Raw genomic sequence first — 18,808 nt, forward strand, 5'->3', positions numbered from 1 at the left:
CACTTTTTAAGGCATTTCAATAAAGAGCTCAAGAAGAGGAACCTGGGAAGCCAGCCAGAAGAATGTGCTCGGCGTAGCCCTCTTTCTCTGGGCCCCAGAAGGTGGCAATAACAGCTTCCCTTCCGCGCCTTGGGGGAATGCCTTGGGAAACAGGGAATTTTCACCAGGAAAAACCAGCACATCATAGTTCTTCTATGCACAGAGTGTTCTCTCTAATGTCATCGGCTAAGCATACGTGATAGCTATAGTTTTTCAGATATCCAACAAAAGATTCCCCCAAAACCTTATTTCTGCTCACCTCTGACCTTGGCCTGGGCATTCACAACAATTGCAACCAGACTTTCTCAGCCCAGATTCCTCATCTGAGCCACAGAACTCAGAAAGTAATCCAAGGGACAAAATTAGCATCTTTCTGAAAGCAGGAGGCAAGTTCATTTATTATATACAGAGGATGCTTTAGGGCATGAGTGCCCCTCCTGAGAAAAGCTGGCTGGATTGTGGTTGGGTCTGAGAGGGGAGATCCCAGAAGGCAAATGATGGATGTTGAGAGACAGAAACTCTCTTTCCAGGTGGCAATGAGGAAGCCTGGAACCAATGGTGAGTATGTTCCTTAGCTATATGAAGGTGTCTGTCTGCATAGGAGGGAATGAGACCACTTTACGAGGAGCAGGGTAGACCAGTGAGAGTGAAAGGCAGAGCCAGAGGCCATGAGAGACCTGACAGTATTGTTAGAGTCTCTGAACTCAAGAGACCCAAATCCAGATCCACTCATGAATTCACTGGTCACATGAGCCGATGGATTGTATTTTTCCTAAAACTATTTTGCAATGGTTTCTGCCACACACAAATGAAGAGTCGTGAATAGTATCAGAGGAATGTATAATAATAGTCCATCAACAAAAGAAAAAATGTAAATTAAATATTAAAACCATCAGGTAAAAACAACAAAGGTGTACCTTTTCCCCTCTTAGCCTAATTTCCTTTTTATTAATACTAATAACTCCAATATTGTGTGTACCTACCATGTACAGACATTCTGCTAGAGGTTTTATAATAATTGGCCTGTGGCAATTCTATGAAGCAAGAATCATATTCATTTTAGGACACTGAAGGTCAAAGAAATTATACAATTTGTATAAAACTACAATTTTAGCAGCTACTAAATAGAGGTGAGATTTGGCTCAAATTTTATCTGAAATCTAGGCTTTTAATCACTGAATTATATTAGCAGGCCCATAGATACTAAAAATATGTCTGTGCATCACAACAGCTATTGGCTGTCTGCTCAGCAATTTTTCCATCTCCCTTCTAGTAACAGAAAAGAAAATAATAGTAATATCTAAGTTAGTAAAGATGAAGGTTAGACTTAGAGGAGAAAAAAAAAGGATAGCACTTAAATTGACATCAAAGCTATAAATTTGTAAACATATTGTAGAAGATCATATCAGGAGCTATAAAAAGTTTAGCTCAAACCCTGTGACTGAGTAATTCTACTTTTTACTTAAAGGAAATCAAAATATAAAGTAATCGAGAAGCACAGGGACATTTGTTACAAAATTGTTGTAACTTAAACAATGTACTTAAAAATCAAGTGTCCATGAAGAGGATTAAGCAGTTTACATAAATTATAGTCATACTTATAATTATGACATGTGCTTATGATATACTGTGACTTTGTAGTGCTCTGAAAGTACCTTTGATATAATGAGTAAAACTAGGATATAAAATTTTTACATAAATGTAAAACTTTCAAATATTTATTTAAAAAAAGACTAAATCAATGCCAAAATCTGCTAGTGTTATTTTTAGGGTGTTAGAATTGGGGGGAGTATAATCAGTAGAAATGAGAAAACTTTTAAGAGCATCATTGTTGTTTTAGAAGAATCCAGTTTCAGTTAATTTTATTTTTATTTTACTTATTGGCATTAAAAGAATGTTTTCCTTTTCTCAGAAGGTTTCTAAAAATATTAACTACTTACATTTGTGACATAGGCCCTAAAATTCCATTAATATCCCTACCAGACAGGGAGGTCCTTAAAGGACCAAATACATTATAGGTGCTCAGCAAATACTTAATAAATGAATTGAACCATTACAGAACTCAATGGAAATATAAAAGACACCTACAGGAGATAAAATTGGTGGGAGGGGGGGACATAATGTTAAGCTATTTTCTTTGGATACTTCACCCAATTAAATGCATAATCAGCGGGCATGGCGGGGGTGAGGGGGGGAGTGTGGGGGTGGAGTTTGTAAAGTATGGTATAGTTCAAACAGCTCTACTTGTCCACAGTAGTCTTCAATATTTCATTCATCAGACATTTATTGATTGGAATATCATATTATTATCCTGAGACACTTGTGAAAATTAAAGGAGGTATCGTTAATAATTAATGTGTCGAGACCACAGGAGTAAACCAGGACATATGGTCACCCTATTTATTGAGCATTTTTGGTGCAGAAACTGAGGCAGGCACTCTGAAAGTCATTAAGGCATGGGTCCTTCTACAGAAAAAGTTCTGTTATTTCTATGAATATATATTTTCTTTATTGTAAAACTACTTTCTCAAGTCATGTAATATCTTTTGTCTCTTCACTCAACAAATGTTTTTTATGTAACTACTGTATGCCTGCGAGCCTCTAGAAACTGGAATACAGCAGCAAATGAAAGAACAAAATCCTTAGTCACTCCTACATTCCAGGGGAATTTTATAACAAAAGAATAAATAAAAAGCAAGTCTCATCTATTGACATCAGATAGTGCGAAGTGGTTAGGAAAAGCAAAAGACCAGGCAGACTATTTCAAATGGGTGGTGGAGGGGGGAGGTACAGTTTTAGATGGGGTAAGCAAGAAGGAGCTCCCTATGAAGAAGGTATTTGATACAAGAGTTGCAGAAAAAATGAGGAATAAGCCATGACTACATGAGGGGGAAAGCATTCCCGGCAAAGGGAAGAGCAATTGTAGAAACCCTGAGGCAGCAGGGAATGACGAACCCTGAAAAAAACCAATGTGAGTGAAGTGACCAGTGGGGACAGTGAATTTAGAGGGATGACCCAGTATCAGACCATCAGGCAGACCTTTAAGAAGTACTGAAATGTATTTAATAAATTTAAATATACCTTATCTATAGATATGTCTTTTATATATTTCCATTATAACCCAGTTCAGCGTTTATCACCCAGATTCATGTTCTAATGCTGTTGGACTGCCTAATAACATCACTGATTATTTCAATTGCCAATTTTGGAAAGTTTGTTCAATTTTGGATTTCCACGACAAAACTGTATGTAATGTTGTAGTTTTCTTGGTGTATGTCCACCATGATTTTATAAAGGGGACCACAACCACAACTGCTTAGAGCATAGACAAACAAAAGATGTTTTCAGGGAGAATTTTTTCATTGGTTTTCTTCTACATCATCAGTGCAGACTGACTTTTAGTTTTGTTTCCATTTTTAATTTTAAAACCAATGCCCTTTTTATTGCCTTTACCCAGGATGGGTTCATCACAGTTCATTCTTTGGTGTGCCAATGTATACAACTCATAAACACTTTAAATGTATAAAGCTCCAGCTTTATATATTTAACTGACTCCTTAAGACACATCCACTGGGTCCTACCACATGCACTTTGACTTCCACAAATTCAAACTCATGTGACCTCTTTCCCCTCTCTCACCAAGTCCACCCCAAAACTCTTCTCTTATTTTGAATCATGCGGGGCGGGGGGTGGGGGGGGAGGCAATTACTCAGTCGTCCGACCCAGAAACCCAGAAGTCAAACTCATTTCTCACCCATGACTAAATTCCATATGTAATCAACCCCCCAAATCTATTGACTTCACTTCCAAAAATGTTCACATCTACTGGATCCTTGACAGTCAATAGCATACAACGGGACTACTCAGTAGCCTCCTTCTCGGCCTCCCAAAATCTAATTCTTCTTACTCTGCTCCAACTTTCACCTTCAATTTATTTTTCACTCTATTGTTAGGGTGATCTTCTCAATATGCAAATCTGATCGGCCCCAAATGCTTCAGTAGCTTCCAATGACAACAGGCTCTTCAAGGTACTAACAATGCCCTGAAGGCGCCCTGCCCCAACTCTCCAAACTCACTTCTAATCATTTCCCCCTCATGCTTTAAGCTCCAGCCATACCAAATGCTCTCCTGAGTGTCTGAACATGTTGTTCCCTCTATCTAGAATGCAATTTAGAACTTCAAGTCTTAGTTCAAATGATAGTCCTAAGAATCTTTCCCTTTCACTGGCCCTTACCCCAGGGGTTATCTTATGTTCCAAGTCAGTCTTGTCTGTTCAGTAAACGGGAAGCTCTTTGAAGGCAGGGGAATGTGCCTTCCTCAGTGCCTGACATAATTATAATATTCTAGAAATAAAATTCTGAAAACATCAAATAAATGCACTTTCTGCTACTAACACTAAGCTATGAGGTTATTACCCCCAGAAAGTGAGGGTAATTTCAAGGAAAGTCATGGGAGGAAGAAAAGAATATAACAAAGACAAGTTCTTACATGAAAAGAAGACAAAGGGAATAATTACTTTGGTTCAAGGGAGAGAGGAAAGATGTGAGATCAGGACTAAATGCTAGGCTCCTCACCCCGGTTCAAATTCAGGGGCTAATAGAAATATCTATGTATAGTGAGGGGAGGTCAACTGATAGGACATTATGGAAACCCCAGATAGTCTGAAGTGACACCCATGACATTCAGGAAAGGGTTTGTCCTCTCTTTAGTGTCCCATCAAGAGCAGAGAGAAAGGCAGCCGAATGGCACTGGTGGAAGGAAAATTTTTAGTCGATGATTCTGAAATGGCATATTAAATATTTATATTGGAATATGTCATTTTTATAGAGTGACAATAGCAGACTAGGATTCCTTTTACAGAAGATATATAAGAGAATTAGGTGGACAAAACTTAGGTTAAAAGTTTTTTTTTTCTTATAAAATACATAAAGCATGAAAACAGGGAGGTGAAACCATAGAAGACTCTCCTGATAAATGGAAAATTTTTCAGTCAAAAATTCCAGTCACCATTTTTGTCCATGATACATGTTTGAATTCTAGGGTCCAAGCTGACATTTCAGAAAAGTTTATATTGCAATTGCTACCAGAAATCTCATTTATACTTGAATCATATTTATACATATAAATCATTGTTCTGCCACCCAATTATTAATACAACCAAATATATTGGAAAAACCCATTACATTATGTTACAAAGTATTTATGACTTACTTTTTAATCTCTCTATTTTATTTTAATGTTTGTTTATTTATTTTGAAAGAGAAAGAAAGTCTGAGATATCAGAGAGGCGGGGGAAGAAAGAGAACCCCCAGCAGGCTCCTTACTGTCAGTGCAGAGCCCAGCATGGAATGCAATCTCACGAACCATGAGATCATGACCCAAGCTGAAGTCAAGAGTTGGACGTTCAGCCAGGCTGAGCCATCCAGTTCCCCTCCCTATCTGTATTAAATGTGTCTTCTTCAGTATCTAAATACTCTCAGTTCCCATGTGATGAAGGTATATTTGATGCCTGATTAAAACTAAACCAGAACATTTGCTTTAAATTTTCCAAAATGATTTCTATTGAATCACATTTTCTGCTAATATAGAAAAGAGCTTTTTATGTGATATTTTGCTGGTTGTTTGAAAATGTGTTATCAATTAGAAATAGAAGTTTAATCAGTGAAACTTAGAAGAACAAGCAGAATTTTTTGTTTTCCATTGCAACCTAAAATTATTGTTTAAGAAGTTTCCTATTTAACTAAAGTAAGATCCAAGTAATCTTTTAGTTGGATGAAGTAGTCTGATTTTTTCAATCAAACCTAATTACTTTCCTATGCCTTAAAGCTATGTTGACATCAGCAGTTTTATGAAAATTTTTGTACTTCCAAAAACAACAGGTAACTTAGAGATTGATCACCGGGATGTTAATGGCCATTTTCTATAGTTCTACATTAAAAGAAAAACTGCTGTGCTATCCATAAAGCAAAACAATAAAGTCTATTTGTAACATTCTTATTTCCAGTGCTCAGTGCTCGTTCTTAAGGCTGTAGAAGACATTTGCAATGCCATTTAAAATATTTTATTATTTATAGCATTTTCCCCTAAGATATTTGAAAACACGATAAGAAGTGTCTATTTTATGGAACATTTATTGGGCTAAATAGTATTTGAGCTCAGCACAACTTGCTATCCACTTAAAAAAACAACGGTATATAGTTTTGATGAGCTGGTTGTTCCTTAGGATCTCAATGCCATTTCTCAACAAAATCAGTCAGGGGTCCAAGTTTAGACAACAAGTATGGCTAAAGTGGATATTGCTACAAATTCCTTTGTTTAGCTGTTTTGAAGACTTTAAATTTTTATTGGTAAAAATGCAGTGTGCTGGTAGATAGGACTGGAATGTTGTACTCTCAGACTTGGTACTAAATTGAACGCTTCATTTTGTTTGAGGAATTTAAATAAATAATAGAAGACATTAAGATTTCATTTAAGTAATTTATTTTATACCTAAAAGTGTTTAACTTTTTTTAGAGTTTTATTTGTTTATATGGCGCACATCTTTATTTTACAATGTTGAATGTTGTGGTTATATAGCATGTTTGAGGATATTATTCCCAAGAAAAGGTAGAAAGTTCTCAGGTTAACTGAGAGTTATGATCCTTCCTTAATACTTCCAACGTTCCCTGAAGTAGTTAATATTCTTATATTTCTGAAGGGGGAAAAGGGGGAAATTTAGAGTATTTAAATGATTTACCAATGGCCACACAAACAGTGTGTGGCAGAGAGAAGCTTGGAAGCTGGTGGTATCTGAATCTCACCCTTGTTTTTTAACCTCCAACCTGAGTGCTTCAACGTGGAATTGGATTTCCTGTTACACTTTGCCTTCCTCTTTCCCAGCCGTTCTTCTCAATTTGGCCTTTTCCATTTCAATTCTGCTTTTTCCCTTTTTATTCCTATTTGGTTGCTATCAAGCTAGACTATACCATTCAGAATTAGCATGCAAAAATCAACAAAAACTAGTTGTGAGAAGAAACCCTTAAAAACAGCCCTTACATGTTACAAATGTCAACGTGCCCTTGCCATACACAGGACGATTTTTGACGGTCCACTTATTTGAAAGTTTTTATTGGTGGCAGGAAAAGAAAAAAGTTGGACCAATCATACACCATTCATTAAGGGCTTACCTAATGCCTGGCGCTGAATTTAGCCTTTTATAGACAGTATCTAATCTAATCCCCACCACAACCTTATGACACAAACATTATTACTGGTAATTTACGGAGGAGAAATTTGAGGCTTGGAGACATTATGCAATTTACTTAAGGTTATACAGTTTAACAGGTTAAACAGAAGTTTGGACTCGAATTTGACTGATTACAGAGATTTTGCTGCAATAACCATCTGGGTGAGCTGCACCTAGGCCATTGTGTGTGCTCTTTCTTAAAAAAATATCTTAAGTAGAGAGTCAGATGGACAGTTATGTGACTCAAGATTATTTTTTCAGTACAAGTAGAGCAGATTTTTAGGAATCACTTCCTAAAAAGTAGCAAAGAACCGTTTCTTTAAAAGAAAGAAAGGAAAAAAGAAAATCCCTCCTTACTTCCTCGTTTAATGGTCAGACCCAAACTCCAGAGGAAAATGAGCAGGTAGATTATGAAATCACAACAGAATTGTCCTTTGGCTCGAGTGGAAGGAGTGGTTTGACCAAACATTCTCACACTTTGCTTTTTCATTATCTCTGTCAGTCGAGTCACTGCACCACTGTTTGAAGCAGAAGCCGAAGTCGGGGGAAATGCCAAAGGCAAGGGGCACTTTCCGGTCACAAAGACACTGAAGTGGTAACTCTCCTTCTCTTGCACATCCTGGCCGGGCCCCTGGCCAGAAAAGCACTCCTAGATCCTCAGGATGGCAACTGGGCCTGAAGGGGATGTTGGAAAGCGTTCACTCATCCTATCATTCTGGATTGCCTGTCTCCACTCTGAGTATGGACGAGAGGGAAAGGATAACAAGCACAGCCAACTGCCAGAAACTTTTTCTTGCCTCAGTGCATGTCTATTTTTCAGCTGGATGACTTTTATTTTTGCATTTTTAATTGCTTTATGTGTATCGCCCTTTTTCTCATGGCAATTTCTAAATACCACTTTGGGGAGTCTTTTATGTTCAGAACAGTGACAGCACCACAGAGATCTCAAGCTAAGCATGAAAGCCTGGATCTAATATCTTCTTGCTGCTCTCCTGTCTAATAGGCCTGCCTGTGAATCTCGCTGCTATGATACCAAGACCAAATGGATGTTTACTGAGGAAAAAAGTAGGAGTTGCAGAAAAGCAGACAGGAACGACAACTTGTCAGAACTCTGATCTGATGACTCATCAAATTGCACACACGTTATGCAACCGTTATACATTCAGAGGTGAAGGGGGCACCTGAGAAAGAGAGATCCAACAGACCGGCTCCCGACTCTGCTTGGCCAGCTGTGTAATGCTCTCCAACAAGAAAAAGTAGGTAATCACAACCACTCACTTTTTATTCACAGAGGTATGAGAATGAATTTGATCGTATCTGTGGAGTGCTTTGAGGCCTTTGGAATAAAGGCATTCCACAAATATATATTTCTATGTATAGTTGTGTGTGTGTGTGTGTGTGTGTGTGTGTGTGCGCGCGTGAGCGCGTTCTTTCTCTTGAGTAATAGGACAGAAAGAGAATTTCCTACATGACATGCCAAGTACATTTCATAGTCTCTGTATGCTGTGTGCTCATATATCTAAACATTTTTACAGGTAAGTTGCTTTCTGTCTTATGAAAAACGTCTCTTGGCTGCATTGGGGTCTTAAATATCCATGGTACAAACTGGCAGCTTAGTGCTTTTCATTCAGTATCTAGCAGACGAGCAAATCCCAGGGCTGAGCTATTGATCCAGCTGAACTCACAAGCAGTATGTCCTTATTCTTCTGGTTCAGTAGCCTTGGATGTAGTATACAAAATAATTTGCTGCATTCTTCAAAGCGATTTTCCCTTGGGGTAGGAAAAACACAGTTGGAAGGATGCAAAGATATTTCACTGCATTCAACAATAAAAGGAACATTTTAAATAAGTTTACTGACATAAAGAAGCCTACTTGTTTTATGTTTGATGTTGTTTTTGTTTTATTTTATTCTGTATTTCCATGAAAAGTGCCAAAAGAGTGCAACTTTAATCAGTATCCTTTTAAAATAATTTTAACCTTCCCACCATAAGCTAATCTCTTACTCTTTTATCATTCAGGGTTTGGGGAAGAGATTTATTTCCAACTCAGCTTTTATTAATATTTATTAACACACTATTGTTTGTATCTTGACTTTATATTCTTTTCTTCTAATTGATGTATCATATCACTGTCAAGATGTGACAACAATATTTTTCTATTTCATGTGAAAGACAGAGGAGAGAAGACAGACAAACAGTTGGTGGTCACCATGAAAATAAGGAACATGTCAAGGTCCTTATTTATTAGTCTCCCTTTAAAGACACTGGTTTGAGTGCTCAGGAAAATGACCTGGATGCTTAGTCCCATGAAGATTTTGAATTTAAATCAGAACTTGATCAAGACCTAAAAGCTAAGTGATCAGTGCTGGCCTCTCTATGGCTCAGTTCCTCCACCTGTAAAGTGACCCTATATCATAAAATCAGTGGGAGACTCAGGTTAAAACAGAAACGTATTGAAGGCACTTACCACAATCCTAGAACATAGTGAGCACTCAAAAATAAGTACTTAATATTACGGATGGTAACATCAGTAGCAATAATGGCAGTCATGGGGACACAAAGCTATAGATCAAACTCAAATAAGTCAAACTCTTAAGAAAAATGTTTACAGCCTAGCACATGTTAGGCACTGTCTTAGACATTGTACTAGGCACTGGGGGATACCAATTAAGAAGAATAAGGCCTGGTGTCTACCTTAAAGAACTAACTACCTAGTTAAAATGATACATGGGAAATATATTTAACACAAGACAATTAAGTATCAAATGAATAATAAAGGCAGTCAAATAGGAGGTTTAGAGAATAGAGTTCATAGAATGGAATAGTAATAGCATTCATTATCAGATAAAAATGTAGAACTAAGATATCTATGTACCTATACATAGATAAATATATTTAGAGAAAAGATTTCTTCAATATTTTTATCCACAACTTCTCACATGCACGCAATACAGATAAATAAACTGTCAGAAAACACAGCCATTTCACTATCATCCAAATATTAAGTAATCCTAGGAAATCAATCTCTATTTGATGAGCTGAAAAGAAGCCAATCATAAAAAGTTCATGCAAGCAAGAATCTGAGTAGCCTAAGAAACCCAATGTCAAGTATTACATCTCAGTTTGCTTCTGGGAAATTAATTGGGCCAACACCGCTTATATCAATATGAAATGAGGGGAGTGGAGTTTTGTTTTAAACAAAGCTAACACTTGGGCTGTAATTGTATAATCAATAGTCTTTTTTGGCAGGTGTATGGATAGTGCCCAGAACATTGAATTGAAGAAGATTTTATGTACATAAAGAATGAAAGGATAATTGTTGAATAATCATTTTAGTGATCATATCAAGTAGGTGTTAATGAATTATTAACATACTATGAATTATTATTAGTTTTTTATTATTATTCACAATTTGGTTAAGTTTCAGGACATCAAGATAAATTTACACTCAAAATATTCATACTTATTACTTAGTCCCCTATTTTGCTGATACTATCTCATATTGGTGAGATTTCAAAATGAAAATTATTTAAAAAGAGATCTATATAGAATATAAGTTTTTATGTTACAGTTACTTATACATTTATTAATTCAGTAAATGCCTTAAGAGCTGGGGCCACCACTGAGCATATAACACATATATAGAGATAAATCAATGCATACAATAATTATAAGTTACCTATTATATAAGAATTGTTAGGTAAGGAAAAATGATATTAAGAAAAACGAAACAGAATACTACATGGATAGACTGTCTTTTTAAAACTCTCTTAGGAGATCAAATTTGAGCAGAGTCTTCAGTGAAAAGATAGGTTGAGCCAGGCATGAGAGGTCTGGGGTAAGATCATTGTCAGAGGAAGGAATAGGAAGGGCAAGACCATGAGGCTGAAGAGGACTAGGCCAATGCGTCTACAGGCACAGAGAGGTATAATAAATTGCCTGAAATTTTGTTGCCTGAAATTTTCTAATCTGTAGGTTTTGAATATGAGGATTTCAAAAAAAAATTTTTATCAACAGTTGATTAACTTAGCTTAATGTATTCACAACTGCCACCAACTGTGTTCTTTTCGAACACAGAAGAAAGAAGGTTAAAACTAATTTAAAGTAGTCCCAGGATTGAAACCCCAGGAACCTGGCATTGTTAAAAGCAAAAGCAAACAAAAGTCAAGAGACACAGCAAACTGCAGAAGTAAACCTACAATGTCTATATGGAATTATTGGACACAGAACATATATATTCTACACAAGACTTCAGTGCCAGAACAATTTTCCAAAGAGTTCTTTACATTTAAAGAAAAAGATAATCCCCATAGTAGCAAAGGTATTTCAAGCACATTTTTTTAAAAGTTACCTAATTACAACACCAATGAAAAGTAACACAAAACTTCAGACTATATAATAGGAATATTAAATAGGTTGTTTCAGTTTGAGTAAAGTGTCTTTTTATAGTTGCAGTCTGTTTGATGTGCTGAAATGATTCTAAAACTTCATCTTGGTTTGGTTAGCAATGTCTGCTATGCTGTTTTAAAATCTAAGAGGAACAAAAATTGTCAACAAATACAATAAATGGGTAATAATCTGAAAATACTGAGACCTCTTTCAAGCCAACAATCAGTTCTAATGTCTCTAAGGGAGAGAGAAAAATGGGCAAATGACGCATAAAACAAGCTAAAGAAGGAGGAATATAAGTGACCAATTGGCACAAGAAATATGTGATTTCTTTAGTAATAGCAGATGAACGAACAAATAAGAAAAAGAACAGTTCATCCTCAGCTCTAATGAGTGAATAGTCAGATAGCCGTGATCTGGTGGCATATAAAGTACTTCCCTAGAATTTCAGACGTCTCCCAAATCTATGACTCACCAAATCATTTCCTTGCATTGTTAGGGGAAATGCTCCACAAATTTACCATGATGCACAATAAAATTATTTTAATGTGACTTCTATCGGTGTCTTAATCCATATTCGATACAGATTTAATTACTACCTGGATTACTTTCTAGTATTCCAGATAGGTGATGTGACTTTAAAAATTCACTGAAAAGAGAGATCTAAAGGAAATTTCTATTTCTTTATCACAATTGAAAGAATAGTGATTTCTCAAAATGATGCCCAGTGATAACCCGGATGCTATCCAGACCTATACGGACCTAGGAATCTGAATCAGTAACGAACTCCCAGAAGCTGCTGATGCACACAGGTTTGACACTCACTGACGCAGAGGAAGCAAAGAGGAAAATTAATCCTTACGGGTACACAACAAGAGTCCTAGATGTGCCTTAGAAACACACACCCACGAAGCAGCAAGCACATGAAGTGAGGCATTGCCACATAGAAAAGCCCTTGGAAAATCAGCTTGGGAGTCCCGAGAATGGCCTCCAAGAATACACCTCATAGTTAACCTCGGCAGCTGGCTTCCCAAGCACTCCTGTGCACTGAGGCTGAAGCGAATGCAGCAGGATGAGTCCAGGCAACTTGACTCACCAGCCGAACCTGGTTAAGGGCAGCAGGAAAGCAGCTACACAGTTCCCTTATGGGCATTTCAGTTACGGCCACCCTTTCAGTCAGCACACAGACACTTTGGCTTCTGCCTTTTATCTAATTCTCTTGAAAGTTACAGTGGTTCCAAGTTTCTGATTTTCTGCGCATCGACAGATCTTCTTGTCATCCTCAGTGACCACAAATTATATGTCGAATAAAAGATGAATATGCAAATATGTATTTAAAATATACAGTACAGAATAACAGTGAATTCAGACTTAAAAAAAAAAAGCTACACATAAGGATCTTTTTTCTTACAAATACACACAGGTGACTGGAGAATATGATATCTGACACGATGGCATCACTCTAACGGCAATAAAGTCTAAGTGAGGATCTGTCAGCCTGGTTGTGGCTGTTTGTTCACACATAGGGCCAGTTTTATGCAAGGGAAAGACAGAACTGTGTTTTTCCATCTGTAGAGCCGTAAAAAGGAAATGACGTTTTCATTTGTTATATGAATAGTTTCCGATTGTCTCTCAGGTTCTCTGAAACCAGTTTTTAAACATTTTTCTGAGAATGTTACTAAATTTTCTTAAGTAGCAAATTGTGCTTTTGTCTACATTTGCAGTTTCTCCGTATACAGGGAAGGCCTGCAAAATCACTGCGGCATTTCTGTAAAAGCCCCAATGTAAACAAAAACATACAAATGACTGGAGTCTGTTCAAATTCGACAAAGGTGCCCTCTACCCACTATGCTTTGCTTGAATTGGGTTCTTTGTGTCCCCATTTCCCCTAGCCTTGGCCAAGCACATTTTGTCTCTCACTAGTGCTCTGATGACGATGACATAATGGTGTGTATTCACTGCAGTGGCTTGTGCAGAACTATGGTGCAAACTTCCTTCATTGTTTCCTTGGGGCAGTCATTCCAGGGAGCGAGTTGTACTCTCCTTCAAGATGAACACTGCAACATTTTGACTCTCTCAATGGCTAAAAATCTCTTTCATCCAAAATATTGTTTCACGTGACCCTTTGTTCTTATTTAGAGTATACAAATAGTGTGTGAACATGAAACACATTTTATACAGTACGTTGGGGGAAAAAAAGGTAACATTATTTTCCCTCTCCTCCACCACCATGTTCATAGATTTGGAGAGTTGGGCTTAGCATTCACTTGTCTAATAATTATTGTGAAGGGGAAAGTGAATTCAGAATCTGTAGAAAGCAATGAACTATTTCCAAATAGCAGTAGTGTCCATATTTATCCCTGATCACTAAATGGGACTGATTATAAACGTACTGGGAGACTAGGAGAAAAGCACTGTTGATTTACTTTACATAGATAAACAAGCCACATAAAAAATGAAAGCACAATGCTTACTGAATTGTTAGTGATTAAACATTAATGACTGTAAAGCTTAGTCAAACACTGAAAGTCTTAAAGTCTTCCACAGTACATCATGTTGAGTGTCAACGGATAAAACAGAATGCCAATATTAGTTGGAATGTTCTTGAAAAGAGTTAAGCTTTGTCAATAGCTATAAATGTACATGTGCCGATATCTAAAAATCTATCAATCTCCACACACGGTCTGTAGAGGCTCTATTAGTCTGACCAACCAGAAGTATTCTGGTACTGGTTGGCACCAAAAATAAGCAAATCTGTAAGTAACTTTACGTGTACTTATTTGTTTATTTTGTGCCATAGGTATGTATTTTGCTATCGATATAGTCAAGCATTTATTATGTACATTAAAGGAAGTCAGAAACAGAATGAATACATCAAATTTTTCTTTCTGTTCTCCTAAGCCTCTCTGCCGAGCAGAGTGCAATAGCAAAAGCAAGCTTAAACCAATATCTGTCACATATCAAATAACTATTAAAAAGGTGGCACAAAAAAAGGCATACGTCCTGTTTTGTGGGAAGCTCATGGAGGTCCCCACACTCTATCCTCAGCCACTTTCGGCCACTTTGGACAGTCATCTTACAGAAACAATAAGTTTGAACCAAGGACGGGTGGCATTTTAATTTCAGTGCCCCCACTCCTGTCACAGATGAATTCATTGCCGTATCTAACAAAAAAAAAAAAAAAAAAAAAAAAAAAAAGGTTGGTTGATCTTGCTATGAAAAGATCATTTCATCAGCTTCAAAAAAACTCTTTCACACAAGGACCCAGGGGAGCAGAATATTCCCACCCGTGTGGGAAATCCCTGCTGGTACACCATTCAGCAAGTCAGAGCATCATCAAAAAAGTACTGGAGGGCAGTGTGTATGGTGAAAAGCATATTTGGGGTTATTTGGGAATTGAAAATGGATCAGGCATGAGATGATATTCAGGAATAAATTTTAGTTTTATTAGGTGTAATAATGTTATTTTCACAATAACACCATATTTCTCATGGAGAATAAGTAACACCTTGAAAAATGGAAGTGTAACTCAGTGTTTATTAATCTCTTTTGGATTATGGAATTCTGAGACACAGAAAAAAGCTATGGGTCCTTTGACAGAATAGTGCACATATGGACCTACATACACATTTTTTATGTAGATCAAGGGATTTTTTAACTCCTATTCTAGTTAGTGGAAGAAACAGCTAAGTTCACTAATGATTACAATAAGTGCTATACTTGCAAGATCATGATATTCACAGGACTGGAAGTAAATCATACATATTTTAGGATCTGGGAGCACTTTATGATGACTGTAGAGATAGGATTTGAAAAAGTGTGAAAAGGAAAAAAAAAAGCCAATCAAGATGGAAGAAAGGATTCAGCAATACTTAAGGGCAAAGACAGATTTTTTCATGTTCTATCCCTGGAGCCAAAAAGCAATCCCTGGCATATGGTAGGTGCAAAATAACTTTTGTTGAAAAAAGCAAAGGTCATGGATAAGCCACCAACTGAATATTCATCCTTACAGTTCTCTGCCTGATGCTAAATGGTTCTTATACTTCTAAGGTAAAGATCCCCATTAGATTCACCCCCGTCTTATTCCCTAGCACCTCCAGCAGGGTCGGACGGAGTAGCTTTTGCATTTCTCCTGTTGGCAGGAATCAACCCTGTGGCCATTGGCCCATGATCTCTTTTGTATTAAGACAAAATGTTAGAGCCTATGTATTACTGTGAAATGAAATAATATCTTTAGCACTGCATTTAAAATAACAACCTGCCTAAAGGCAAAATTCTCTTTCCCTCATCACACAGCGAATCTCTATTTCACATTCTGCACTTGTTCTGGGAGCGGTCCCATCCCCAGACACTGCGATGGAGAATTGTGAGGACGTTACTGAGTGCAGAACCTGGAGAGACAGGCAGTGCAGGAATAAACCTTATGTGGCGGGATTAAAGAAAATTCGGCCTCAAAGCACAGCCATTAAGTATGCACTGTGTTGATGATGAAGGTGGGGAAGGCAGACTGAATAATGCATTTTGATATTTTGAGGATCATCCTCGCTTCATCCAAATACTTGTATTTAAAGAAAGCCATTCTTACAAAGAGGAAGGCTTTGCCTATGCAGACATACTATTTTGAGCATGTCAGAGGGAATCTACATCATATTAGGCTGAAGATTAGAGAAACTGTATTTTACTGAAATACTTGAAGTAATTACTGGGAAAATACCCTGAATTCTTTGAGGCCTTGTGTTATTTACGATTAAAAGACTTTGGCTTTAAATGTGTCTTAAAGAAAAATTCTAAAAGTAACATGCATATAGTATTGTACCTTGTGGTATTTTATCTCAAAGTTAATTGGGGAAATGTTTACATAGAATCATTCACTTTGCAGCAATGTGGAGAAGCTAATGCTTTGTTGAAAGTTGTCCAGACCCCCCACAGCCACCACCACAAACTCAACTTTCCGATGAAAGAATCTCACGTATAAGATATATGACAGTGGTTCTTGGACTGTTGTGAGTAAGTACCGGAAGTTAAAATTTTGAAGTCCACCAATCAGAAAACGTATACAAAGCCTTATAGATAAGATATTCTTCCACAAATCATAGCACAGTATAAAATAAGAAAGAAATCCCTAACTTAAAATGATCATCTGTATGACAATGTGTCTGAGGATAAGCAGATGTTTTGGGACATTAAACCAGGCTTGAAAAGCTTAGATTAAGAGTTAATAAACTAGGGTCAGTGATCCAAATCTGGGCCCAAGGCCTATTTTTACATGGCCCTCAGGCTAAGGATGGTTTTCAAACTTTTAAAGGGTTGTATAGAAAACAAAACAATGAGAGATATATGACAGAGACCATATGTAATTTCCAAAGCCTGAAGTATTTATTATCAGGCCATTTACAGAAATATCTTTCCAATCTCAGGTTTAGAATCTAATGTACTAGTGGCTAGCCTTGATGTGAGATTTTGGATTCAGTTGGAAATGCCACATTATTATACCAAAGATACATCTCTTCTGCAGCAATTTGTGCCATTTTAGAGCCCCCCAAACATGGAATATTTCTCTAGCAACAAATTAAATTCTCAAATTTCTTGTTACTTTAAATCATACTAACTAGATTTGCCTTCCCTATCAGAAGTAATCCTTTAGAAATAAAGTTGTCCAATGAAAATTTTAGAACTGAAAAGTTTTTGACATATTTTGAAGGAACATGGATCAGAGGTGCAAAACTCAGACTTTCTGAAGGCACTGAAAAATTCTTATACCCAACTGTAATATTCTTTCTTATGAATTCTTCTTCAGAAAAAGCTATATGTCTATGTATATCTTTGAATATACAGATTCACGTGAAGATATTTTGATATTTTAATCTAAGAAATTTTCAAATGTATTTATTCAATAACCTAAAATCCTTTTAATGTGTTTAACTATCTTGTGAACTAACTCCTGAGAGTTCAGAATTTAGGCTCAACTGATACAATTTTGTCATTAACATTATTACTAAACTGATATTCTTTTTAGTTTATATGCATGGACATATAACTTATTATTATATGGTACTAAAACTGAGATTGGTCTGGCCATGAGTAAAGATTCCTGTATTAGAAGCTAATAATATATTTCAGAATGATCTTTTACATTAAATAGGAGTTAATAAAATAATTTTAACAACGTTATTTTTCCCTTAAGTCATGCTTATAAAGCAGTGTCAGAGATGTCATATTTCTTATAATGTGGAATTATTATTTGTGGTTATATCTGTAAATATTGAAAGTGGTACAGAGAGATAAAATACCATGAAAGAGAAAATAATTAGAATGTGTTCTCATAAACATAAGAAAAAAGCAATATTTTTCTTAAAGTGCCTTTGAAAACTCTTACAAAAATAAAAGAAACAAAATTGCATTTTGATAAGTACATTTCATGTAAATAAGAAATTCTCCCCTATTTAAAAGTTTTTTCTTAAGAAATAGACCATTCGCTCCTTGCCATAATTTTCATTTGAGGTGCTCACTCTGGGGGCCCTGAGAAACAGTAACAATATTTAGATCAAATGCCTGGATATTTCAGAGTTTTTGAGTAATGAATTACAGCTATTTTGCTTAGGAAAAAAAATCAGTTTTTTGGTAGTCTACTTTAAATCTTTGACACACTCTACATCAAACAAGGTCAAGCCACAAATAATGCCCAAGATCAACTTAAGATCAAGCAAAAATCAATAACTTGTAATATGGATTTTGAAGGATGTGGGTCAATGTAAAAGCAGCAAGATTTTTTTCCTCCTTCTTTTCAAACGAATGCACATCTTCTGTGGGTAAAACCCAAAGCAATCTCTTTTACACCGTCTATTCCAAAAGATAAAATACCTCCGAAACAACAAGCCTTTGACATCTGTGACACAGGAGACATGCAGAAGTCATTAAGGGTATCCCGAGGGGGTTCCAACAGTTGCTTCACTTTAGGGTGGGTGTGAGAAGACTTAAAATTAAATTACTTTAAAATAAAGTTAAAGCACCAAGCAATTTCCTGCTCTCGACTCAGTAGGGTTTCCCGTGAGAAAAGAAAGTAGGCAAAAAGTTCAGACAGACAGACAAACATATTTACCCCTAGGTGGAAGGTACAAATTAAATTAGCCTGCTACAAAAGGGAGATGTTTTCTC

This window comes from Felis catus, chromosome A1 (genome assembly GCF_018350175.1).
Source record: "Felis catus isolate Fca126 chromosome A1, F.catus_Fca126_mat1.0, whole genome shotgun sequence".
In the NCBI taxonomy this organism is placed as follows: Eukaryota; Metazoa; Chordata; class Mammalia; order Carnivora; family Felidae; genus Felis; species Felis catus.